The sequence below is a fragment of the Typopeltis vanoorti genome, chromosome 11 (assembly GCF_054136105.1).
Source record: "Typopeltis vanoorti isolate ZY-2024b chromosome 11, IOZ_Tvanoo_1.0, whole genome shotgun sequence".
Taxonomy (NCBI): Eukaryota; Metazoa; Arthropoda; class Arachnida; order Uropygi; family Thelyphonidae; genus Typopeltis; species Typopeltis vanoorti.
Window position 1 is genome coordinate 6,815,193 of NC_143559.1, and position 14,121 is coordinate 6,829,313.

General features: G+C 37.4%; 1 protein-coding gene across 10 annotated transcripts in view; it reads left to right on the forward strand.

The window, feature by feature from the left end:
• The window catches only part of LOC150101284 (uncharacterized), a 285,858-nt gene that overhangs the window by 32,327 nt on the left and 239,410 nt on the right, over positions 1 to 14,121 (forward strand). For 8 of the 10 annotated variants that reach the window (XM_090401020.1, XM_090401019.1, XM_090401021.1 and 5 more), the window contains exon 2: positions 13,035 to 13,235. The exons of 1 other annotated variant lie outside the window; for it this stretch is intronic. The gene's annotated coding sequence lies outside the window, so the exon portion shown is untranslated. The remainder of the gene's footprint in view (positions 1 to 13,034; positions 13,236 to 14,121) is intronic. One more of the 10 variants, XM_090401025.1, reaches the window with a different exon arrangement.

Here is a 14,121-nt window from a genome sequence, read left to right on the forward strand (position 1 = left end):
TTTTATGATATCTCCCTTTGTTTTTGAACATGTTTCACAATCATAGGCTAATATTGATTGTAGATAGCTTAAATATATATCTATATATATATATATATATATTTGATAATATTCTATACTTCAGGAGTTATAATATTACAAAATATCCATGATTGGTCTTCTCAGTTCTCTCCTCTATCTCGATGTATATCATTGTAGCTGTTAATGTTGACTCCTAGATAGTTAAAATATCCACTTGCTGAAAGATATAATTATCACCATCCAATTATTACCTATGATCTTGGTTTATGACAAGCCTTAATTACCTTGATTAAATTAGGTGTAGTGTGTATAATGTCCTCACAAAGGTCTCCAAGGATAATAATGTCATTGGCATAAGCCAATAGTATATTGTTTCCATTTATTTCCATCCTTCTTTGTTCATTTAGTTCTTTAATGATTTTTCCAGTTCCAGATTGAACATGATTGGTGAGAGAGCAGCTCCTTGGTGGAGTTCAGATTTTATTTCAAAATTTGAATGTTCCTGGAAGAAGTGTACGTTGCAAAGGGTGTGGTGATTACAGTCGTCTTATCATATTTATATACTAGTTTTATCGGAACATGTGCACTAGACATATTTAAATAATGTTCACAGCTTACACATGCAACAAAAATTATATAGAATTCTATTCAAGAACTTCAATATAATTCTAGAAAGTTGTTCATAATTGTTCATCAGTTTTTTTAATTATTTTTTATCTACCCAACTTTCTACATTCCTTTGAACTTGAATAGTGTAATATCATATACTTTGACTGCAACCAAGACACAAATTAATATGCACATGTAAACATATTATTATTGTGATTCATGTTTTGAATGTAGTTAATGTCTGTCTCCCTGACAGTGTAAATTTAATGTTGGATGAAATACACTGGAGTTTTTGAATAAAATTCTATATAATCTTTGTTACATGTGTAAGCCATGAATGTTATTTAAATATTTATATACTTTTGTGGTATTGGAGAAGAGCGGGTGGTCGTATTATGTGTATATGCCCCACAAGTTGGCTGTACAGCAGAGGAGAAAGATGAGTTCTGGAATGTGTTAGATGAAAAAATGAGGGAACTGGAAGAAAACGAGATGGTGATTGTTGGAGGAGACTTGAACGGACACAGAATAGAGACTGAAAGGGTGCATGGTGGCCACGGAGTGGGAATGATGAACCAGGAAGGAGAGAGGGTTGTGGTCTTTGCAGTAGCGTTTGATTTGGCAATTGTGAACTCGTTTTTCTACAAGAGGGAAGAACATTTGATAACATTTAGGAGTGGTACAGTTCACAAATTGACTTCATTTTGACTAGAAGAAAACATCTTGAGGTTGTGACAAATTGTAAAGTAATTCCAACAGATCAAGTGGCACAGCAACACCGACTGCTGTGCGCAGACTTTAAAATAAGATCAAAGATAAGAACTTCTGGAAGCCATGGGATGAAGACAATTAAGTGGTTTCGCTTAAAAGAAGAGAGTGTGAGGAATCGTTTTAGGGAGAGGGTGTTAGAGAGGATTTCGGATGGACTGGAAAGTATACAAGATTGGTGGAAACATAATTTAAAAGTAATCCTGAGCTGTGCAATCAAGGTGCTTGGTGAGACATCTGGAAAGATTAAAGAACAGGAGGAGGGTTGGTGGTGGAATAATAATGTACAAGTGGCAGTGACAGCTAAGAGGAAGGCAAAGCAGAAGTGGGATGAGTCAAGAATGGAAGAGGACAGAGAGATGTACAGAGAGAGAAAGCAAGAAGCCAAGAGAGTTGTGGCACAGGCGAAGGCCATGGCATATCAAGATTTGTATGATCAGTTAGAAACAAAGGAAGGAAAGACAGAGAAAAAGTTACCAACTAGCGAAATGCAGAAATAAAGCAGCAAAGGACATCTTACATGTGAGGCAGATCAAAGATGCTGAAGGAAGAGTATTATGGAGGGATGTGGACATAAGAAACAGATGGAGAATGTACTTTGAGGGACTTTTGAATGAGGAAAATGCAAGGACTCACAGAGAAGATGGGCAGCCTTCTGAGGGGATGGTGCAGAACATCAGCAGAGTGGAAGTGACGGAGGCCATGAAGAGGATGAGGAATGGAAAATCAGTGGACCCTGACAGGATTCCAGTGGAGGCATGGAAGGCACTGTGGTAAGAGGGAATTGACCTGCTGTGGGACCTGTTCATGAAAGTTTGCCAACAGGAAAATATACCTGAGGAATGGAGGGAGAGTACACTTGTTCCCATATACAAGGAGTACATGGGAACAAGTGTACAAGTAAAGGGGATGCAGAAGACTAAAAATTACAGAGGAATAAAGTTGATGTCCAACATAATGAAAATCCTAGAAAGGGTTCTTGATGGAAGATTGAAGAAGGAGGTGGAGATTGCAAAGGAACAATTTGGCTTCATGCCTGGTAGGTCAACAACAGATGCTATCTTTGGGTTACGGCAGATGATGGAAAAGTTTCGAGAGAAACAACGGTAGCTACATCTGGCATTTATTGATCTGGAGAAAGCATACGATAGAGTGCCAAGGCAAGAAGTCTGGAGGTGTCTGAGGGAGAAGAAGGTTCTGGAGAAATATATCAGGTTGGTGCAGGAGATGTACAGAAATGTGAAGACAAGTTTCGGAATTGTCTGGGACAGACAGAAAGTTTTCAAGTAACAGTTGGCTTGCATCAAGGGTCAGCATTAAGTCCATTTCTGTTTAATATTGTGATGGAGGTGGTAACAGAGGAGGTGAGAGAAGATGCGCCTTGGACAATGTTGTATGCAGATGACATCTTGCCGTGTGCAGATTCAAGAGAAGAAGCAGGAACTAAATTGGAAATATGGAGAAAAGTACTGGAAGAGAGAGGTATGGGACTGAGCAGAAGTAAGACAGAGTAAGTAAGACCGCTGCCCACTGTGCAACACGTGTTGAACAGTGGGCAGCGGCCAGGAGACAGATCTGGAGCTGGAAGGAAATGTAATCAGGAAGGTGAGGGACTTTAGATACTTTGGTTCAACAGTGGAAGAAGATGGAGGAGCTGAGAAGGAAGTGGGATGCAGGATACAAGTGGGTTGGAGGAACTGGAGGGAGATGGCTGGAGTGTTATGGAATAAGAGGGTGCCGATCAATCTGAAAAGCAAAATCTATAGGACAGTAGTGAGGCCAGCTATGATGTATGCTATAGAAACTGTGGCCCTGAGGAAATATAACATCAGCAGGATGGAAGTAGCAGAGATGAGAATGCTTAGGTGGATGTGCGTGTGACCAGAAAGGATCGTCTGAGAAATGACTATGTGAGAGGAACAGTGAAAGTTACGAACTTAGAAGCAAAGATACAGGAGGCAAGGTTGAGATGGTTTGGTCATGTGATGAGGAGGGAGGATGAATATGTGGGAAGAAGGATCATGCAGATGGATGTGCGAGGAAGCGTGGGCAGCCAAAGAAGAGATGGAGGGAGCTGGTAGAAGAGGACTTGAGGATGAAGAACTTGGATGTGGTGACAGCCCAAGACAGGAGGATGTGGAGGAGACTCATCATCAACAGTGACCCCACTTAAGTGGGAGAAGCTGCAGAAGAAGAAGATATACTTTTGTGGTATTATAAGAAGTCATTGCTCCTTGTTTTTGAATTTTATATCTTAAACTAAATGTCCTGAAAGGCGCAGTATATAATAAATATTTAGGAACACTAAGGGGAGAAGAAGCTTGAATATTTGTATTTGGGGGATATCTCGTATATATAGATAAGATTTGGATAAAGACAAGTAGAGTTTCACATGTCAGGATAGTTGAAAGCGTAATAATCGTAAATTGGGACACAACAAAACTGCTCATTGACAGACAGCTGAAGCTCAAAGAAATCTCAGCAAGGTTTTGGGAGCTTTCTATAACAACAGTCTTTCACATCATTCACGAGAAGCTTCTCGTGACAAAGGTCAGTGCAAGGTGGGTGCTCTGACTTCTCTCTTCAGTTTAGAAGTAGCATTGTGTAGCCTGTGTTCTCACCAAAGCAAGACCACCAAAAACCAACATATCCAATAGTGAATATAAGGCTACAGGAAATGAAGAAAGACAAAGAAATAGTAATTAATTGCAGGCGTAGACTTCTGTGGCTAATTGGTTCAAAAGATATATTTCGATGATTACACCACATTTTTTTATTATTCAGTTATATAAAACACTGAAATAATAGTTCCCGACAAGTTTCATAAATCGTAGGATTTACGACATAGAAAACAACAGTTATATAAGAAAATTTAAATAAGCTGCTAATATGCTAAAAATCCCAACCCAATGCAATAAAAATCAAGGTTTAATTCTCCATCAAGTGTGGTCAGCTCTAATAAAAAAATCTACCTCAATCTGAGCTCGGACTGTATGAACGAGAACAAGAACACGTGACATCATCCAGTATTGTTCAATGTCAATAACATTATATATCTGCATTCTTTTATTTGAGTTTTATAATAGCCAGACGGTTATGATTTGTATTTATTAATTCTCTTGTTTAAACTTTAAGTTATACTATTTACCCCCTGAAGATGTAAATCCTACAATTTACGAAACTTGTCGGGAACTATTATTTCAGTGTTTTATATAACTGAATAATAAAAAAATGTGGTGTAATCACCGAAATATATCTTTTGAAAGAAATAGTAATCACCAAAGCAGATAAGGGGAATGCCACCGTGGTGCTCAACCATACTGACTACACAGGTAAGCTTAATGCTTTATTATTAGCTCGGGCTACTTACCTCCCCATTGAATACAATCCCACCAACTCACAAATTAGAAAACTCCATAGGCTCCTTAAGAAGGTCACTTCTTGGCCTGTGGAAGTTACTAACAAATTAAAACCTTTTAACTCTAGACCTCTAGCCATGTGGGCTAGGGGTCTATAGTTAAAAGTTTGTGGGCTCCCAAAAATACATAAAGAAAACTGTGCCATTACTTCCCATAGTGGATGGCATTGATTCTGCCCACGTACAAATTAGTCAAACATTTAGCCAAAGTGCTCACACACTATACTGGCAACACACCATCACACATAACAAACTCAGCCGACTTCAAAGCCAGTGTAGAAAACCTTACACTCCAACATAATGACATAATGGTCAGTTTTGACGTCTAATCCTTATTCACAAATGTCCCACTCAAGGAAACCTTAAAGCTCATCGAAGCCAAATTTCCCCCCGATATCTCAGCCCTATATTTCAGTTCACAATGAACTCAGGCTATTTCGTTCGGCAGGGAAAATTCTGTAAACAAATAGAGGGGACAGCCATGGGTTCATCACTCTCCCCACCCTTGGCCAACTTCTTTATGGAGACTTTTGAAGAGAAAGCCTTAAACTCTGCCCCACCAAAACCTACCATATGGCTTCGCTACACTGATGATGTGTTCGCTATTTGGCACTTAAACAACCAACACCCCAGAATCATGTTCACCCTGGAAAAAGAGGAAAACAACAGCCTCCCTTTCCTAGACACACTAGTCACCTGCCAGCCTGATGGAACCTTCGTTTTCTCGGTTTATAGAAAACCCACCCATACAGGCAAGTAAATTCACCAATAATCCCACCACTCCCCTCACAACAATATGGAGGTATTATGACACTATACAACAGTGCTAAACTAATTTGTTCAAATGACAATGCCCTAACCACTGAACTAAATCACATCCTTAACACTTTCTCAGCCAATGGCTACAACTCCCAAAAAATACTAAAACCATTAAACCACAGGCCCACTTCCTCCCTTCACAAAAAAAGATTACTCTAAATCCATCACCATTCCCTCATCCGGGGCACCTCAGAAAAAATTACTAAAATCCTGAATAAACATGACCTGACCTCTTGTTACAGACCATATAGAAAATTGGCATCTCTTATCTGCTCCACTAAAGGCCAACCAGGTCCCTTGCAGTTATAAGCTGTCCTACTTTGGCCAAACAGACAGGACAGCCAATATCAGATTTTCGGAACACAAGGACTACATCCGGTTTCACCAGTACAGCCACTCTGGGTTTGCAGACCATGCTCTGGATACACGCCACAGAATATGGTGGAAGAAAGCCACAGTAATACGTCGCAGCAAGTATAAATTTGAAAGACTATTCATAGAATCAGCCTCAGCCCTAAGAAAAATGCCAAACCTCAACTAATTTGGATGCATGAGACTGCCCCAAATTTGGGAGACGTACATCTTGAGAACTTCAGCCCATCTGCCAAGAATACCTAATATAGCCCGTTAGTGGGCACCATCAGGACTTTAGGAAAAACAGTAGTTTCCTCGCTTCGACCTCATTTGCTGTTTTTAGTGCCTCCATGCTCGTGTCTTAATCTTATGTTCCCATGAAGTTGGCAACGTGACGCTGAAATATAGGAAGTATTTATTAAAGTTTATTTTAATTTATATTCCAGTATACGTTGTGAATTCCTCAAGTTATTTAGTAATCATGTGCTATCAACGTATAAGCCTTTTTATGATGTGTAAAACTAGCTAAACAAAAGTCATGGGAAGACTTTGGTAAGAACATACAAAATAAACATCAAGAAGGTGGCAAGATATTATTTTATTATTATTATTATGTGACACCTCCAGGGAGTTCAAATGCTCATTGAGGGAGAGTGTGCTGACAGCATTGAAATTGAAACCTTCCAAGTACTAACCACGCTCAAACTTGCTTAACTTTTTGCATGAGCCATTAGTAGCAAAGGCTCTACCAATCGACCAAACTTTGCTGTCTCTAATTGATCATTCAAAAGTAGAACAAGCAGCGCGATGTTACATTGTTACATTAAAGCGAGGTAAATTTCATCAGAGTGATTAATAAATTATAGATATTAATTCACAATTTCTTATAACAATCTTAATTTATAAATTCAATTAAAATAATTTCCCCATTCCATCATATTCTGCTTTACTGCTTGTTTGAATTTTAACCACATATTCTGGCAGTTGTTGAAGAAGCTCAGAAATGGAGGAAAGAGTGCTGTAAAAGGAATTAGAGATGATAAAGGTGACATGAAAACTGGAGAAAAAGATATTTTTCAAGTATGGAATAGTTACTTCAAAAAAAATTGCTAAACGAAACAATGACAGCACAATGGTAAAAAACACTTGACCAGGTATGCAATCAAGAATACATATTCATACTTGAAGTAGAAAAAAGCCATCAAAAGTCTGAAATGTAAAAAGGCAGCTGGAGTAGATGATATTTGACTAGAAATGCTCAAGTATGAAGGTATAAAAGTGTTACAGTGGCTGCACTGCATATTTCTGAATGCTTGGATGAATTCCAGATGATTGGAGTAGAGCTCTCACCCATATATAAAAAGTGAAATAAACCTGAATGTGAGAATTAGAGAGGTATTTCTCTACTGAGTGGTCTTGGTAAGATTTATGCCAGTATACTTGAGAAACGGTTTGCAAAGGGTTGTGGAAGAGAAACTTCATGAGGAACAAACTGGATTCACGCCAAATAGAGGCTGTCAGGATCAGATTTTCACTTTACGACACTTTGAAAATTCAAGGGAATATAACAGAGAACTGTCTTTGAGTTTTGTAGATCTCGAAAAAACATATGACAAGGTGCCAAGAGAGAGAAACTATTCAAAATGCTACAGTTGTATGGTGTCAATGGGGCATTATATCAGGCAGTACTTAGTCTTTATTTGAGTTGTAAGTCAGCAGTTAGAATTGAAGTACAGCAAGATGGTTTAATGTTAAATCTGATGTCAGACAAGGATGTACATTATCCCCTCTGTTATTCATTATCTATATGAATCACATTATAAAGGAAATTGGTATTAAACCTGATATCAAAATTGGATATGTTAATGTCATCTCTTTGCTTTATGCAGATGATGTTATACTTCTAAATAAATCCACTACAAGTCACCAAGATTTCCCAACTAAAATGAATAGCTGTTGTAATAGATATGGTATGAAGGTCAGCAATAACAAGACAAGGACAATGATATAGGCAGAAACATTGAAAATATCAACTGCATTTTGAATGGAGAATCTATAGAACAAGTAAAATATTTCAGCTACTTAGGCACGATTTTTAGTGAAGATGGTAAATTAAATATGAAAATTGACGACATAATTAACAAAACTGTTGTGGTAGGAAGTCAAGTGAATCATATTATATGGTATAAGAGAGAAATTAGTTAAAATTAGCTGTATACAAGACACTGTTCAAACCAATTGTAACTTATGAATCTGAGAGCTGGGTCAGATGTAAAACACTTGACCAAAGACTAGAGACCGAGATATGAGAGTCCTGAGAAAGATTAAGGGGTCTGAACAGATGGCATCAATGGCAATATCATATTAAAAACTAGGATATTAAGAAAGAACTTGACATTGGTAGCATCCAGGAATGTGTTAGCAAAGCTAATCTCAAGTTGTATGGACCCTTAAACAAAATGGATGAGGAAGGATTAGCCAAAACAATTGTTTCTGCCAAAACAGGTTGGCAGAAAAAAGACCCAATGGAAGACCAAAATATAGGTGGATTGATACTGTAAAAAGTACCTAAGAAGACAGAAGTATAAGATCCAATAATGTTGGACTCTTGATAGATAACAGATTGATTTGAAGGAAAATTGTAGATATTAAGTTAGCAATAATGTAAATTTTTCATGTAGTACTATCATATCCTGTACACCCTTTGAGGGTACATGTGAGGAATTTGATGATGATAATAGTTTAATCCTTTATCCAAGTGTAAGCAAACCAAGGTTTTCACCTGAAGTATTTTCAGGACTCGCATCATTTGCCTTAGTATCCCATGATGCAAAGCGCATATCCTTGCAGACATGTATAATGCTGCATTATACATGTTTGCAAGGATATGCATCATGGGATACTAAGGCAAGTAATGTGAATTATTAGCTTTTATATATATATATATATATATATATATATATATATCATCATCATCATCATCAAATTCCTGCCTTGTACCCTCAAGGGGTGTACAGGATATGACAGTACTACATGAAAAAATTACATCATCACTAACTTCCTATCTACAATTTTCCTCCAAATCAGTCTGTTACTTGTCAAGACTCCAACATTATCAGATCTTATATTTCTATCGTCTAAGGCACTTTGTACCGTATCAATCCACCTATATCTTGGTCTTCCTCTGGGTCGTTTTCCTGCCAACCTGGCAGAGAACACTTGTTTTGCTAATCTTTCCTCTCCCATTCTATTTAAGTGACCATACCATCTGAGATTAGCTCTGCTAACGCATTCCTGGATGCTCACAATGTGAAGTTCTTTCCTAATATCCTCATTTTTAATATGATATTGCCATTGATGCCATCTGTTCACGCCTCTAATCTTTCTCAGGACTCTCATATCTGCGGTCTCTAGTCTTTGGTCAAGTGTTTTACTTCTGACCCAGCTCTCAGATCCATAGGTTAAAATTGGTTTGAACACAGTCTTGTATACAGCTAATTTAGTGTTCCGACTAATTTCTTTCTTATTCCATATGAATTTATTCAATTGACTTCCCACGATACCAGCTTTGCTGATTCTGTTGTCTATTTCTATATTTAGTTTACCATCTTCAGTAAAAATTGTGCCTAAGTAGCTGAAATGTTTTACTTGTTCCACAGGTTTTCCATTCACAACACAGTTGACATTTTCAATGATTCTGCCTATTTTCATTGTCTTTGTCTTTTTATTGCTGACCTTCATACCATATCTATTACAACAGCTATTCAATTTAGTCAGAGAATCTTGCAGACTTGTAGCGGATTTATTTAGAAGTATAACATCATCCGCATAAAGCAAAGAGCTGACATTAACATCTCCAATTTTGATATCAGGTTTAATACCACATTCCTTCATAATGTGATCCATATAGATAATGAATAACAGAGGGGATAATGTACATCCTTGTCTCACACCAGATTTAACATTAAACCATCTTCCTGTACTTCCTTCAATTCTAACTGCTGACTCACAACTCAAATAAAGACTAAGTATTGCTTGATATAATGCCCCATTGACACCATATAACTGCAGCGTATTGAATAGCTTCTCTCTTGGCACCTTGTCATATGCCTTTTCCAAATCGACAAAACTTAAATACAGATCTTTGTTATATTCCCATGCTTTCTCGACTATTTGTCGTAAAGTGAAGATCTGATCCTGACAGCCTCTATTTGGCCTGAATCCAGCTTGTTCTTCACCAAGCTTTTCTTCCACAATTCTTCTCAACCGTTTCTCAAGTATACTTGCATAGATCTTGCCAGGAACACTCAGTAGGGAAATACCTCTGTAATTCTCACATTCAGTTTTATTTCCCTTTTTATATATGGGTACTATGAGAGCTCTACTCCAATCATCGGGAATTCGTCCCTCTGTCCAGGCTTTCTGAACTATGCAGTGCAGCCACTGTAAGACTCTTATACCACCATACTTCAGCATTTCTGGTCGAATATCATCTACTCCTGCTGCCTTTCCACATTTCAAGCCTTTGATGGCTTTTTCTACTTCAAGTATGGATATGTATTCCTGACTGCATGCCTGGTCAGTGTTTTTTATCACTGTGCTGTCATCACTACTTGTTTCATTTAGCAGTTTTTCAAAGTAATTACTCCATACTTCAAGGATATCTTTTTCTCCTGTTTTCATTTCACCTTTATCATCTCTAATTCCTTTTACAGCACTCTTTCCTCCATTCCTAAGCTTCTTCAACAACCTCCAGAATATTTTGCCACCTTCTTGATATTTATTTTCTATATTCTTGCCAAAGTCCTCCCATGACTTTTGTTTAGCTAGTTTTACACACTGTTTAGCTTTCTTACATTTGTCTCTGTATTCTGTAAGAGTAAAAGCTGACTTATTTGCCAGGAACTTTTGATATGCTTTCTTCTTTTCCTTCACTGCCTCTTTAACTTCCTGTGTCCACCAGGGAGTTCTGATTTTTTTATCCTTGCACACAACCTCACCACATGCCTCTCTGGCAGAATCAATCAATGTTTCCTTCAGAGTTTGCCACTGAATCTCCAAGGCTTGATTCCTGTTCTCAAACTCTTTCATTTTCTTTTCAATAATATTTCTGTATTTTAGTCTACAGTTCACATCTGAGAGCTGCTCAACTTTTATTCGCTTTAAAACTTTCTTACATGTTATTCTTTTCAATATGAAATTCAATTTTATCCTGCTCAAGACTAAATAGTGATCACTTCCAATTTCAAATCCTCTGTACACTCTGGTGTCCTGCACCAGGGAGAAAACATCACTATCAACAATAACATAGTCAATGAGACTTTTCTTATTCCTAGCCTCTTCTCTCCATGTGAATTTGTGCACATTTTTATGTTGGAACATGGTGTTAGTAATAACCAGTCCATGTCCTGAGCAGAAATCCAACAGATATTTGCCATTATTATTAGCTTTGCTCTTTTCTCCAAATTTTCCCAAAATATTTTTGTATGTCTCACAATCATTTCCTACTCTACTATTTAGATCCCCAACAAGGACCAACTTTTCCTTTTTCATTGTGTCAGTTGCTTTTTCTAAAGCCTCAAAAAATTCCTCCACTTCTACCTTAGTAGAACCTTCTGTGGGACCATAGGCACAAATAAGTCTCATTGTCCAGTTCCCCATTCTCATATTTGCCCACATTACTCTACTTGAGACTGACTGCCATTCAAGAAGATTAGCCTCGTATTTTGTGTTGAATACTATGGCTACTCCTTCTTTTCCTTGATTGTCATTGCCTGAATATAACATTTTGTATTTATTGCTCAGAAAGATCTCACCAGTTTTGGTCTTTTTTGTTTCAGTCACCCCTATTATGTCGATCTGGTACTTATCTAATTCCTCAGCTAGCTCCATTTCTTTGCCATTCAGGCTTCTTACATTGATAGTACCGATCTTTAACTCTGGTGATGTTGAGTTGGGGTTTGTTTTCAGATTTGTTCCAGTAGCTGACTTTTCGCTGTTCGCCCTGGTTCCCTGGCGAAAACAACGGGGGCCTTGTTTAACCGGGCGACGCCCCAGCCGGCATGAAATTTTGTCATGTTGTACCATCATTTTTTATTTTGGTTTAACCAATAAGAATACAATTTGGTCGGCTAAATCCCAAATTGCCAGCCCATCCTCGTTCGTTCAGTATCAAAGTAGATACCCAACAGGGTGCACCACGAGAAGGTGAGGATTGGACATTAGGTCAGAAGCCCTGGTCGGTTCTCTGCATTCCTTTAAAGGCTATGTGGAGGTCTCCTCTCAGTTATACAGCTTTGACCCTTAAGCACCCCTATATATATATATATATATATATATATATATATATATGAGTTGCCCCAGTCCTGAAAATACTTCAGGTGCAAACTTTGTTTGCTTACATTTGGATAAAGGATTAAATCAAGTATATAATTTTTTGGTATCTTTAATTTATAGTATGCAAGATAGTTGCCTGAGGTAGCTGTTCCTCAAAAACCCAATAAATGAATTTTCTCTGTAGTCACTTACCCAAGATGCTGTTTCTTCATTCCAGTCTGTGTTATAATAGTGCAAAAAAAAATAAATAAATAAAATAAGGCTTATTTGCTATTGATAAGCAAATTCCTCAAAATTTTCAAACATGTTTGTATTCTGCCTCTCTGTCTTCTTACACATTTCTGCCAACATACCATTCATGAACTTTGCTCACCATCTCATCACTGTCATACCTGGGAAGCATGCTGACCCTTTCCTACCAAAACTCTTATCTTGTATGCTTCTCTATAACTTTCTGATATTCAGTCTACTTTTCCACAACCAAATGATTTACTCTTGCAATCAGTACTGAAACTGACTAAACTGGCTCTCTTGGTAATGTAACCTCCACAAATAGCTAGGGATTACAGTATTGTGTGTTATTTCATTTTTTAATATCAGACACAGGACATGCGCAAAGCATTTGTGTTCATAATGATTTGGTTATCACCTGTGAAACTGAATTTTTTTAGCAATATAGTTTTATTGACTTTTTGATTTCTACTTGCAGATGCTAGATGACTATGGATTGCATGGAGCTCATTATCCTCACTGTTGAAAGATAGAGGAGCATTATTTCTTCAGGAATTAGATTTAGACTCCATACTTGCAGTTATGTTCAGCCTATATGATGAAGTAGGGTTTCTAATTTTCTGACCATGTAGTGCTGTTAAAAGAATTTGAACCAAAAGTGATAAGGTGATGCAGAATGGTAATATTAAACACTAATGAAAAGTTTCATATCATACTTTGTTTTTTCCTTTCCATTATTATTTTAAGTACATGTTTAACAACTAAACTGTTCACGATTATTATAATATGAGTTCAAAGACACACACACACTAATGACTTCACGCACCTGTCACAATTCTAAACTCATTAATTGATAAAGTACTTTTGAGTAAAACAGATTTTTGCAAATGGGTGACTTGGATTGCACTTTTGAAATGGATTGCCTTTAGAAATTTGCGAGTTAAAAAATCTAGTCCTCGCCTCACTTTGCTGTGAGATGCATGGAATGTATATCACAGGTAAATGATCCATGACCCTTATTCTCTCCTCTCTTGTTATCTATTAAAATATTTGCTGTCTTGTAAAATCTTTTTAGGAAGATGCTTCCATCACGTCTCCTCTTTTTCTCCTATCAGCTAAATTTTGCAACTCATCAATCTTCAATTTGTTGCTAGCACAGATCTGTCATCATTTGGTTGTACACCTGGATCCTCTTTACCACTTGTTCATCTCCAAAAAATCTAGAATAAGTATTTGAAAAAAAATACCTTTAAGCAAATATGAGCCGATCTGATCTTGACAACCTCTGTTTGGCCTGAACCTGGCTTGTTCTTCCCCAATTTTCTCTTCCACAGTCTTTCTCAACTTTTCAAGAATGCTTGCATAAATTGTATCTGGAACATTATTAGAGATATTCCTCTGCAATTCTCACATTCAGTTTTATTCTTGTTTTTAAAGATGGGTACTATGAGAGCTCTATTTCAATAACTGCAAATTTAACCTTCTGACCAGGCCCTCTGAATTATGGAGTGTAGCCTCTGCAAAACTTTTATATCTCAATACTTTAGCATTTCTGGTTGAATATC